Raw genomic sequence first — 14,038 nt, forward strand, 5'->3', positions numbered from 1 at the left:
CTTCCCTCCCTTGACATAGATATTCAGTCTTTGACGTGTTGACTAACCAAATATTACTTTAGATAATAATAGACACCAGATTTCAATTGACTCTAATCGAATGGATCACCTTTAGTAGAGCACAATTTAGAGTTTTCCCCATTTCTATTCTACACCTTTCAACTCTCGTAAAGGTGAATGGAAAGTCTTGGTTATGCTCCTACTTCAATGCATATCTCACCCCTGTTCCAGATATTAGCAACTCATTTATTAACCTGAACTGCCACACCTATGGAGATGACATGCATGTTTTTGCTGTGCATCATTGCAATAGTGCTTTAATGCTTTGATTACGCTAATGGCTTCTACACCAGAGCCTCTCAATATCTATTCTGTCATCTAAAATAAAATGCAGTGAACAGACAAAGCCATGACCTGCACTCACATCATTTTGAAAGTTTTATATAGCCCGAACCTGACCCAGGTGGGTATCAGAGCGCTTTACAATTTGAATAGGTAATTCAACAAGATAGTCGTGCAACATAGTTAAGGTATGTGGAATACAGACCATGGGGAAGAGTAATCTTTGTCGGACTCGCGGAGGAAGAGATTTCCATTACCACCCATCAAACCTTTCTGTGCCTTTAAATTGCAAGTCATTCTTCTATCAACAATAGGTGTTTTGCAAACTGGGTGACACACTGCTCTAGACTGATTGTGCTTCAGTCTCATCTACAGATCTACCTTTAAAGGAAGGCCCTGTGTTCCAAAATGGCAATGCACTTATCATCTCTTTATTCAGAAATCTTACATTAGTGGAAGTTAAGTTCCCATACTAATATCAGGAACTCTCATGCTGCATAATCAACAACCATCGTCAGTACTGGAAAGCAACAAAAACTTGGGTCTTACTCAACATATGAACCTTGAAGATCAGCTTATTAGGTGGAATGGTATGTATATTCATCTGCTCTCTTTTTTCATACCACCTTCTGATATAAGAGCGTGGGGCACACCTCCAAATGTCAAACATGACACCCAACATTCAACACATACTATACCTCTAAATTCATGTTCCAGCAACTAATCCCAACAAATTAACTAGTCACTTAACCTGACAATCTGGGAAGCACTTTGGGGCCTCTTTAATGGTATGAAGCCCTATACAATTGATACAATACAGTAACTAAATCTTTGGAGCCACAATACTGTGGCAGTAAGAGCTGCAAGTAAAAAGCTTGTATTGCAAACAGTTTGTGTGGGAAAGAAAATAGAAGAGCAGTTGTATGTTGCATTATAGATCAGTTCAGAAAATAGTATCAGCCACTTAATAAAAAAAAATTATGAAACTGAAGACAAACACACGTTAGAGTATCACAAATTTGCTGTGAACTGCTTGCAGCTCACAAGGTGTACAAGTTAATACTGAATTCTGAAGAAAGTCCCCTTTTTGTTCCAAAATGCATGTTTTTTGGAGAGATAGGACTTGAGAAGCTGATTTCATTCACTTGATTTGTCATTGTCCAGTTATGGAACACTTTCGGCCCAGGGTCTTGGATGACAGTATGTAATCAAAAGCAGTTGGGTTGGATAGGAGCCCTAAATCTATACTCTTTGGCCTCCAACCCCAGAATCTTGTGGTTTGCAGGCGATTTACAGGGCTTAGGCTGACTCCAAAGAGGAGATATTCCCCTAGGTATGACTCATGGGTCAAGGACCTGGCTCAGTGTAACCCATGAAACTTGAGGTCCACATGTAATTATTTGAGCACAAATATGAATTCTATCTCTATGCTTTGTCATTGAGGGACCATAGCTCCTTGATGCAACTATAAAAAGTGAATGTTTAGTTATTAAAAACTGGACACATACTTGTACATTACTTGAGTGTTTGGTGGTTACATCAAGGATAGTACTTCTTACATACCAAACAACACAAATTGTAAACTAGACAGCTGTATACTACCAAACAGCTGCATTATGGTTTGCTCCTAGCCAGTCAATATCCATCCAGGAGATTCATAGCTTATATTTGAGAAAAGCCCCAGTAACATATCAACTCGAAATGTCACTATATCTTCATCTCGAACAATTGCCTATGAAGGTCACTGAGTGCTAATAAAGAACTAGTGTTCACCTAGCTATGTCTGCCCTCGGACGCATGCTGCTGGAGAAAACTGCTTTGAATCATTCACTATTCTTTTCATAAGGATGTACATGAAAATGTTTTTCATCTCTCCTGCTACTGTCTCCTAAAATGGAAGAGTACTCAAAACATTCCTTTCCATGTATGTGTACAATATATTTAAAGTTTTCCCAGTCTGTCAAAATTATGTAGTAGAATCTGAATGTTTTAAAATGGTTGTGTAACTGTTATATCTGATTTAAAAGTTGATCATTTTAATATATTTTTTAATTAATTACCTTTAACCATATTCATTTATGAATTTAAACAGAGGCCTTTCATAGAGTCAGTATATCCTCCTAAATGACCTTTACCATTTCTGTAATGAAATGCCTCTTTTTGCATGTTCACCCCCACACTTTTGGGCTGATGCTGCTGGTTTTTAGGTCTCGTCTAAGCCATCGCGTTAGCGATGCTTTGGCGAGATATTAAGTAGGGACTTTGAAAACTGCTCCCAATGACTTTTCCAGGTGGATTGCCTACAGTGCATGCGTGCGGGTGACGCACATCGCACACCATGGGGCAGCCTGTGAGCCTCAACATCAGAGGAATCCACTCCCCCGCCCCCGCATTTCTCCAGCTCCATGCCCGCACTCTTCCCGCTGCTCTTCAACGCTGTTTCTCCGGCCCCAGCCCCTCCTGCTCACACTACTTTCTAGCATTCCATTACATCATCTCTAGGTACGAGTGGATTTTGTAGTTTATTTATTACCCGTGTCCTCATTTCTCCAGACACTTCCCGTCCAGCACTCCCCCAATAATGTGTGGCCATCCGCCTCCAGACTCCACGGGCTCTGTCCTGCTCACCCAAAGTTCCTGGGTCGTAACGTAGGTTTTTCTTTTTTTTGGGGGGTGGGGGGGGGGCGGTATTCAGCCCAAGGCGTATGAATATAATATCCATCTATGAGGTAACGGAAGCTCGGAGCCTGGCCTCGTCACATTTTGTTTTGGGGGGGGGCATCGTTTTGTCTTACGCCACTGCCATATACTGTCCTCTCTGCCCAAGAACATATTGTTATGTATGTGACCTCTGCAGCCCCTCCTACGTCCCACCGAACCCGACCTTTCAGCCAGTCGCGAGAGTCACTCATACTCCTTGCCCGCGCCCCTTATGGCCTCGTCTGTCTCGCCCCCATGTCTCTGCCCCTATAAGCCTGTAAACTTCCTCCACCTGCGCGTGCTTCAGAGTTTTCACTGTTTTATTATTCATGCTCTGTCTGGAACGGGCCCACAAGATTGTCTCATATATTTATTGATTACTGTCTAGGAAGGGGGTCCCCATTACTCAGATGTCTGCAATTAGTGGTTGGGGAGGGGTAGGGGAGTTCTCACGCAAGAGAGACATCTTCAAGCACCCCGACCCCCACCGGGAGCTTCCTCCCGCCCCCCCTCCAGCTAAGAAAAGTAGGACAGCCATGGGCCAGCTCACCCTGCCCTGCACTCTGCAAGGAAGCAACTTTCTCGGAGCACTGGTAACGCACAAGAGATTTCGAGGTGTAAACACTGCCAAGGGAGAGGATGTGTCGGTACGGCCATTGGTGCACACTTTTGAACTGGAGAACCGGTAGAGTCTTGGCGCCTGCTCACCATCCTGTGACTCTGGGCAAATCACCTAACCTCCTTGTGCCTAAAAAATTACGTTGTCCTCGTGTAAGGTAATGCGACAAATTAATGGTTCAAATATTACTACAATCTTCACTGGTTACAAAAGGAGGCACATTAATTTGCCTTCTGAAATGAAGCAACAGTATTTGAACCGAGGCGCACATGGCATAATTATTGGTTGTGTTCACATAATGATATTTATATGAAATACATTTTCTTTACTTTTTTAATGCACAAGATAAATCATACTTAACGCAAGTATCTTTATTGCTTTTAATGCACAAGTAGGAAACGATTGAAAAAGGAGTTTACTGTTTGTTTTAAAGCATTGACTGTGCTTTGGCTTATGATAGTTTGTTGAAATCCCTCAGCCACTTGTGAATTGAATTATGAGCCAAGTAAAGTCTCTGTCTAGAAATGGCTCCTCAATCTGTTTTCTGATTTTGGCCAGGTGCGGAAATCTTTAACGGGAAATACATTTTTACTAATCTGTATTAGAGAAGTGTTCGCTTCCAGTTTTGTAGTGCGTTGCCCGAGGGGTTGGACGTGACTTCTGCCTGCACCAGAGGAGGGTAGTTGTGGTGGTAGTGTCCGAGGCGAGGGCTTGGGACCTCTCAGAGGTTCTCATCACCATCCATCCTTCGAGGGACCCAGTGATAGAGTGTTGCTTTCAGAAAGCTGAGTTGGAAGCTCAAGGGTTGGTACATGGCTAGCCTGAGGTGGAGAGCGTTGCTGCCCCCCAGGGCAGAAGATTCGAGGGGTTATGAGGACAGGCGGTGGATGGAGGTATAAAGTTGATATTCCTGAAGGTTGATATTTAAAGAATTGATATGCGTGTCTGTAGTAATTCGAGATTGTGCAGGGTTCATGTGATGTTAATCTACTTGAGTTAATAAGATTGTTCACACTATTAGTAATATTTTCATGCATATGGATAATAGATTGTCATTATGGGCCAGATGTAGGTAAATTAGATTTACCGACTTTTAATTACCGAATTTTACCGATTCGGTTATTAAAAATCGGTAAATCTAAAGGGTGGATATGTAGGTATTTCCAGATGTGGAAATACCGAATCTGTAACAATCGGTATTTACCGATTCTGTAAATACAGAATCGGTATTTCCTATTGATTCCTATGGGCTTTGAAGCCCATAGGAATCAATGGGAAATACCGATTCTGTATTTACAGAATCGGTAAATACCGAATTTTGCAAGGATGCAGGGGGTGTCACTTTGACACCCTCTGGCACCCCACAAATAGGCATGTGTGCCATGTGGCACACAGACATGCCCTAAGGGCATGTCTGTCTGTCACATGGCTAGGTGTGCATGCACACATGTGCATGCACACCTGAAATCGGTATTTTACCACACAATAGGATTGTGTGGTAAAATACCGATTTTGCAGGGCTTTGGGACTCAGAAGAGCCCAACTACATCTGAGATTTACCGAATCGGTAAAAATACCGATTCGGTATTTTACAGAATCGGTAAATTTACCGAATCGGTAAATTTACCGATTCTGTAAAATTGTGTCCCTACATGCCAATCCTTGTATACCGGTCGGTAACGGCCGAAAATACCGATTTTCGGCCGTTACCGACCGACCTACATCGGGCCCTATGTGTGTAGTCATGCTTATGAACAAAACATTGTCATGCCATTCATGCAGGTTTTCCCGCCCTTATTTGTGAGACACATCTTGTTAGGTGGAATAACAGAAGTGCAGGTCACCAAGGTGGCCTCCTCCCTCTGTCGACGGTCGCGACCAGCTCCTTGCCTAGTCCTGGTGGCTCGCTCTGGCTGGCATACAGGGTTATCATTCCTCCTCTGTGCATGAGCTACAGACCAGTCGCCACAGCAGCAATCTTCACAGCGGCATAGGGGGTCACCGATTTGGTAAAGCACATGGGCTATGGCTCCGTCGGTATGTCAGCAATATTCACAATGGCCCCACCTGGCATATGGGGTCGCCAACCTGGTACTGCATTTGGGTTACAGTCTGATCGGCAAGACAGCAATTTGCAGTCTTTGGTGAGAGATTTAATGGTTTCTAGTATGGGGGTTGAACCTGCCTCTCTATTCCATTGGCTGGCTTCCTAAACGGAGGCCAGCCATTGGAAAAGAGGGGCGTCACTCTGTTCAAGCCCCGTCTCTTTCGGATTCGGGGGCGTGTTTTTTGCGTTCTTTCTACCTGTGACGTCATCCGTCACTCAGAACGCCAAAAAAACGCCCCCGATTCCGAAATTTCGGAGCTTTGCGGCCGCCATTATGCTACTCGGTAAAACCAGGAGAGCAGCGTCTACCGAGGACATGAGGTAACTATCCCTTGTCTTGCCTCTGCCACCCTATTTGTACCGTTTTTCGTGCCCCTGCCCCCCTTATTGTGCCGTTTATCTTGCCTCTGTGCCCAAAGCCCTCCTCCATCCTGCTCTCGCCCCCCCTTCCCTCCGCCCGCAGCTCTCCTTCGTCCCGCTCTAGCTGTGCTTGCTCCCTGCTCCCCTGGTTGTGCTTGCTCCCCGCTCCCCTAGCTGTGCTTTCTCCCCTGACCCCTGGCTGTTCTTGCTCTCCTGCCCCCTGGCTGTGCTTGCTTCCCTGCCCCCTGGCTGTGCTTGTTCCCCTGCCCCCTGGTTCCCCTGCCCCCTGGCTGTGCTTGCTTCCCTGCCCCCTGGCTGTGCTTGCTTCCCTGCACCCTGGCTGTGCTTGCTTCCCTGCACCCTGGCTGTGCTTGCTTCCCTGCACCCTGGCTGTGCTTGCTTCCGTGCACCCTGGCTGTGCCTGCTTCTGTGCACCCTGGCTGTGCTTGCTTCCCTGCACCCTGGCTGTGCTTGCTTCCCTGCCCCCTGGCTGTGCTTGCTCCCTGCTCTCCTGGCGGTGCTTGCTCCCTGCTCCCCTGGATGTGCTTGCTCCCCGCTCCCCTAGCTGTGATTACTCCCCCCCCCCTGGCTGTCCTTGCTCCCCTGCTCCCCTGGCTGTGCTTGCTCCCCGCTCCAATAGCTGTGCTTGCTCCCCGCTCCCCTGGCTGTGCCTGCTCCCCGCTCCCCTGGCTATGCTTGCTCCCCTGCCCCCTGGCTCTGCTTGCTCCCCTGCCCCCTGGCTCTGCTTGCTCCCCTGCCCCCTGGCTCTGCTTGCTCCCCTGCCCCCTGGCTGTGCTTGCTTCCCTGCCCCCTGGCTGTGCTTGCTTTCCTGCCCCCTGGCTGTGCTTGTTCCCCTGCCCTCTGGCTGTGCTTGCTCTGAGACTATTGCTGTGGTCAGCCCAGTATCTGCCTACAGTTAGCCTGTCGCAGAAGGGACTGTGAGGATTGGTACTGACCTGGGGTAAGGCTTATCGAATACGTAGGCACTAATAGCATATGCCAGTGGTGATTCACTGAATTATTTATATGATGGGTGAAATCTGCCTAAAGTACAGTCTAGCTCCACTTAGGCCTATATGGTCCAGCAAAGTATCAATAGAGCAAGAAACATGAAATTTAAGAAATTGAAGTATTAGTTGAGGGGTTGAGAACCCACCTCAAATATGAATCACAGTCCTTGTCAGGGTGAACCAAAATAAGTCACAAAATAAGTGTGTGCCTAACCCCCTAGAAGCTTAGCTCAAAAGCAGTCAGGCTTAACTTAGAGGCAATGGGTAAATTATTGATGCTGTAGTCAAAACAGTAATAAAGTGAAAACATAACACAAGAAAAATCCCAAACCAATTTAGAAAAATTGAGTAAATTTTAATTTAAAAAAATGCACCAGAATGCTATAGTCTAATAAGTAGAACCGCAGTTATCAATTTTTTAAGTTTAAGGTTCAAAATAGCACCAAGAAGTGTTGAGCGACAACAGCAGTCATCTGGTTGAGCTTGACTTGAAAAAAGTAAAAATATAAGGCAAACCACGATGGAGCGTGGGACAGCTATGGAGATCAGGTTTGTCCCGATGAACAGTTATACCTTCAGACACTCTGAAATGAAAGTCAATAATCTTCAGCAGTGTAAGGCAACCGGCAGTGGCAGAAGAGGTCTCCTTTTTGTCATATAGCCACTGGACGAGGTCTGACTGAAGTTGTGACTTTTGACGGGGAAGCGCTGAGCAGGAGACATTTGAATTCCATGCCCAGACAAGGTCCCTCACTGGCTGGAAATTTTTCACACCTTCGTTCAGTGAAGTTTTCTACCTTCAGACTTAGTCCCTTTTTGGGACCTCAGGTTCCCCCAGTTGGCAAGGTTGCAGGGTGTAGACAAAGAGGGCTCCAAAAAGCAGGGGCACATTCTCTGTGAAGTCCCATTGGATCAGATTTGCTGCAGAGAAGAATGGAGCAGGAGCAACCTGAATCTTTGGCCCAGCGGCAATGCACCTTTGTTGGATCAGCTTGGCAAGCTGGCCCCGGACCCTCGCTGTGATCAGAGGAAAAAGCTGCAAAGCATTTCTAAGTCCCAGGTTTCAGGAAACTTTAGGAAGTGTACACTTTGATACCAGCCAATGGTCCAGGACCTTGGGGACAGCACTTGGGAGTCAAGATTCACTTCAGCAGAGTCCAGCAAAAGGGTCCAGGACAGGTTCAGTTGTAAGTGGTCAGCTGTACAATTGAGGAAAGGCCTCTGGAAACTTACGTCCCTATTGCTCAAACAGGAGTTCAGCCAAATGACACTTTGAGTCAATTCTAGGGCCCTGTGTTCGAGGAAAGTAGTTCAACTCTTACTTCAGGTTCTCCAGCTAGCAGGGAAGTCTATCATTTCTTCACATATCCAAGAATGTTCTCAGGAGGGTACCTGGGGTGCCACAGTTACACCAGTGCCAGTCTGTGGGTGGGGAAAACCCCCGGCCACTCTATAAACAATGCAGTAAAGGTTTCCAGGGGTGACACTACCTACTTTTGCAGCACTTCATGTGTGTTTTAATGTAAATTATCCCACAGAGCCCTTTTCTACCTAAATCCAACATAGAAGAACACTTCTTCCCATGCTCAGAGCTCCCTGCGCTCACCCATAGGTGTGGTATGGCAATAGGCAAACCCTCCCCTGTGGTCACTCCAGACCAGTTCTGGGTCAGTTCCTCCCTTCCACTGGGTTTGGAGCCAAGCTGATTAGAAAGACAAACGGAGGCAGGCCTAGGTGTGAGCCACATATGCCAGTGAAAGGGTAGGAATCCTTTGAATCTCAGGAAGGGGCTTGTACACAACTCTCCAGGCCATTCTGCTAAAGGAAGAAAAACACCTCTCCACACTACCATCCTTTCTCCACTTTCTGAAGCAATCCACAACTCACAAGAGGGAAGCCATTCAACAGTCAGGTGATACTGGACACTGGCGGGAAGGCACATTTCCATATGGCAGGAAAATGACAACTTTCTAAAAGTGTCATTTTCAAAAAAGTAATATAAAATCCAACTTCATCAATGAGTTGGGTTTTAATTTACTAATATAATGAGCCCGTGAATCATTTTTGTAGCTGCTCCCTAAATGTAATTAAGTATTATCATTTTCAATAATGTAACCCAGTGTTTTCCTATGTGAGAGTCAGCCTTGCTTCAGTCAAAAATAACCTTGGGGTATTTCACTGCCAGGACATGTAAAACATTACATGTATATGTCCTACCTTTTAAATACAGTGAACCTTGCCCTATTGGGATTTGGGGCCTATCTTAGGGGTGACGTATAAGTACCAGAAAGGTGTCTTTTGCCAGGTCGAAATGGCAGTACAAAACTGCACACAATGGCTCAAGGGGCAGGCCTGGAGACATTTTTCATAGTTCTACTTTAGTGGGTGGCACAATGAGTGCTGCAGCTCACTTGTAGCATGCAATTTACAGGCCCAAGGACCATATACAAGGGACGTATAATAAATTATGTATGCCATTTCTACTATGTTTAAAAGAAAGAACACAATCACATTACCACTTATTGACAGAGGTAAAATGCATAGAGTCCTATGGGTTCAGCAATAGAAGGCAAAAATCTGGGATGACCCGCAAAGAGCAAATTTCCAACACCCAAGTTTGAATTTGCAGTCCCCATTAATCCATATACACACCTTAAGGGAATTCAAGGTTTATTATATTTTTCTGGTTCAGCTCGTAAGCAGATTTCAGGCCTTTGACCCTCCTACTAGAAGAAGTTAATTACACTGCTTCCCAGCAGTGGGATCAAATGCTTCCCCACACAAAAGAGGAATCAACAGTGATTGACTCAGCTCCTGGGAAAGGGAAGGGATCCGGAGGAAACCTGCTACTGATAATAAACTTGTCACATTGCACCTGGGCTGGGACAGCCAAGGCTCATGGGAACAAAGGAGACAGCCTAGACCTCTGGAGCCAACACAGCAGGGGCTAGTCTTTGAAGTTTTGGTGTGAAGGGATCAGGCAGCAGTGTCAATTAGGGGAAAAGCGGTGGCCCTCAGAGGAGCTCATAACAGAGAAAATTTCAAGTCACCATCTTGGATTGTCCTAAATTGCTGTACAAGAGGGTTGGGGGATGGTGTTTCATCCGAAGAAAGGCCAGGATGCCGGTCACCCAGAACATTCGGCCCCCCCACACAAATTGCCTTGTACAAGGAAGAAATAGATCAGAATATTCTGGAAATGGAGAGGACAATGGCAAAAAGTAAACCAGCTGGACAAAGAAGCTATCTGATGCCCTGCAAGGATGGACTAAGGACTTCAAACCCAGAAGATTTCCAGGACCAGGAAGGGTCTCTCCATTGCCAGGGGCACAGGCCCCCTTATGCCTCCTGAGGACCAGTTGAGGGAAATTACCTCCTGAGGGAAGTTGGAGGGTTAACCTATGGGTGCACTATATTATCCCACATGGGCATAAATATTTTCTTGATGTGGCCCAACGATGGCAAAGGCACCACCAACAAAGGTTAAGGACTGTATATGGGGGCTGCAGAAGTTCAGGAGCCACCTGAACCCCATAATATATTTACAAAAACTAACCCTGTCTACTTGGGCCCTCCAACTATGACCCCAGGAAAGGTTTTTGTTGTTTGGAAGCACTTCTGCTCTTGAGTTCTGAAGTGTAGGGACCCCTTGTGGTTGGTCCTAGGGCTGCATTATGTGGCCTATAGTGAGTGAAGAAAGAATCTGACACACCTGTTTTCAAACTGAAAGGCTTTATTGACAGTATTACTGATTAACACTGGAATGCTTTTATCTATAATTAATGCATTTGCAACTAATAGCCCAATTTCTTACACAGTATATATCAGTCAGACACGGGCAAAGAGCCAACACAGACCTTTGCAATTTGCGACTCAAAATACTTTGTGCACAGTGCAACATGCCCTTGTGGATTTATTTATATAGTAAAAACAGGGCACCTGTTAAAACTGTGATGAAGTGAACATAACAGGAACTTGGGGATATGACCAACAAGTCACAGTGTAGCGTAGAGTCATGTTCTGCCGCCGGGAATTCCAACAAGGCCGACAAGGTCAGGCCTTTTGTAGCTAAAGGTAACTCACTAGTCATTCGAGACGATGCGTGGTTGGTAGATGGTGCCGCTGGAATTAAGGGGCATGGCATCGCTGGAGAAGAGAACGCTGGAAGCTAGTAGTAAGGGGGAAGACATGAGGAACGTGGGCAGGGAAGCTCCCCTTCGGCGAGTTCAGGGTTGTCTGCGGCGGCAGCGGTGAAGATAGAAAAACTCTGGAATCAGAAACCTAACCAAAGGAAGAACAGGGATTCCACTAAACATGTGTGGAAAAACCCTCTTTCCAGAAAGAGAAATATTATTTCCAGAGTCCTCTCATTCACCAGGGTTACCCCTAGGTGGCATGCTTCATCATTGTAGTCCTCTTAATCAGTTGTGGATGTAGGCATGCTGCGACTTGCGAACTACGTAGGAACACTTAGTTCTTGGAAAATATGTGAGGCTTACTGGAGGTATTCAAGGGGACTTAATCCCCCAACTTATGACGTGCCAGGGGGCGTGTTTCCACAGTGGTGCAGGGAGGGTTTAGGGCCTCTTGTGTCCTGAGGACCTCAGGACACAAGTGGACTTCATCCTCCGTGCAGCAGTGTGCCAGAAGCCTTGTTTGCCAGAAACCGGTCCCCGGTAGCTTGTCTCCTTTCTGGTGAAGAATTGGCTTGGTAGTTTAGTCTGCCCTGTTCCCATGATGCACTGGGCCAGGGACAGACTGATTTGCATATAGCCAGGTTCTGAGCTGGGATGGTGCAGTGAGATATGTAACGGTGATGGATCAAGCCCTGATCTTTGGACTGGGTAAGAGTGGTCTGCTTAATTCAGACACTCTGTTCATCACCACCCCCTTTTCTGAATCATTTTTGGCCACTATAGGTGTGGCAGGGTATACTCAGACATGAGTCCCTTTCTCACTGCACCATCAGGATTCATGCAAGCCGGGCCGAAGACGGCTGAAATGCCAGAAACCGGTCCCCGGTAGCTTGTCTCCTTTCTGGTGAAGAATTGGCTTGGTAGTTTAGTCTGCCCTGTTCCCATGATGCACTGGGCCAGGGACAGACTGATTTGCATATAGCCAGGTTCTGAGCTGGGATGGTGCAGTGAGATAAATAACGGTGATGGATCAAGCCCTGATCTTTGGACTGGGTAAGAGTGGTCTGCTTAATTCAGACACTCTGTTCATCACCACCCCCTTTTCTGAATCGAAGCCTTGTTTGCAGCGTGGTGTAAAAAGGGGCGTGGCCTTGAAACAACTCTCTACAACAAAGCTCTGTGGCGCCTAATGGAGGTACCTGGTGGGCTACTTGGCCCCCTGGGACCCTCAGGATTCAAGGGGACTTAATCCCCTAATTTAAAATGCACCAGGGGGCTCGTTTGCACAGTGGTGAAGGGAGGGGTCGGGCCGGATATAACAAATTAGCAATCTTGCTGTGTGGGACTTACTGGAGGTAATAAAAGGGGTAGTTTGCCCCCAAGATTGACGTTGGGGGCTAATTACCCCTCCTGCTACCTTCAGTAAATCCCACACAGTGGGATTGCCAAAAGGTGTTTGGAGGCCACGCTCGCCTTTCTCCACCACTCTGAAAACGAGTCTACTATGTTATAGTTAGAAATAAGCATTTAAAAACCTTAAAAATTCACTGAAAAAAAACATAGGTTTCAGGGACGTTATAGTTAGTGGGACTTTTCACTCAACCATTGAAATTCCGTCATTATAGTTAGTTCAGGTAACTATAACTCACGCCCCCGCAATGCACTGCTGATGACGTCACATATTACATCATTCATGACATGGCCAGTGACATCACTGATGACATCATCCACGTGGAAATCTGATGCACCTCCTTACACTCCAATATAACCTTTGATACACACACTGTAAAATACAGACTACCATTTTCAAAACCATAGGCACACCAATACCAGTTACTACATATGCCTTCACTGATTCCTAGGTCTACACACAAATCCACTCCTTCACCCATACAATCACTCATACATGTAGTCACTCATCAATACAACTCTATCATATGCACTCTTACACCTATATAGACACTCACACACCACCACTCATCCAGAGTTACTCACACACCAAGTCAGTCATGCAAAGAATAAAGCACACTTCCATTTAGTGACCTATACAGTTTTACACACACCACATCACTTATTCAAACAGAAACAAACGCATACTTACTCTCTTATACAATCACTGATACAAGTACACACCCATCCATACAGCCCCTCTCGTAATCACTGAATCTAACGTATAGTCATGTATATACTCCAACTCTCACATACACTGCCTTTTACATATACAGTTACTTGGACATGTACAACTGAGACATCCATTCACTCACCAACACACCCATACGCACACTCACCCACCCATACAGCTTTTTCCACATGCACTTTGAACCCATACACCCAGTGAAACAACCACTCAAACACCTATCCACAGAGTCACACACCTCCCTCCCACCCACCCACACACACAGTCACACTCAGGCACCCATACAAATGCTCAGGCAACCAATCAATAACCCATATAGACACTCATGTAGCTACTGACCAACCCATGCAGCAGCTTATACATCAACAGACAGACTGATACAGACATTCATACAGTTTAGTCACTAACCCATGCATTCAGTAAGACACATGTAATAACTCACTTAAACATTCAGTCACACACCTACTAAATCCTCCATCCAGACACTTATACACCCACTCATCTTCAATAAACCTTGGCATATATATAATAAATATTTAACCTTTAAAGAAACACAGTCACTGGTTGATGTAATCATTTATGACATCAGTGATGTCATTAGAGATGTCAACAGTGATGTCACTGACC

The 14,038-nt window shown here is 45.8% G+C and overlaps 1 protein-coding gene across 1 annotated transcript in view; it reads right to left on the reverse strand.

The window, feature by feature from the left end:
- Positions 1 to 14,038, reverse strand: part of UBXN10 (UBX domain protein 10) — a 53,273-nt gene that overhangs the window by 19,779 nt on the left and 19,456 nt on the right. The gene's annotated exons all lie outside the window — the stretch shown is intronic.

This window comes from Lissotriton vulgaris, chromosome 5 (genome assembly GCF_964263255.1).
Source record: "Lissotriton vulgaris chromosome 5, aLisVul1.2, whole genome shotgun sequence".
In the NCBI taxonomy this organism is placed as follows: Eukaryota; Metazoa; Chordata; class Amphibia; order Caudata; family Salamandridae; genus Lissotriton; species Lissotriton vulgaris.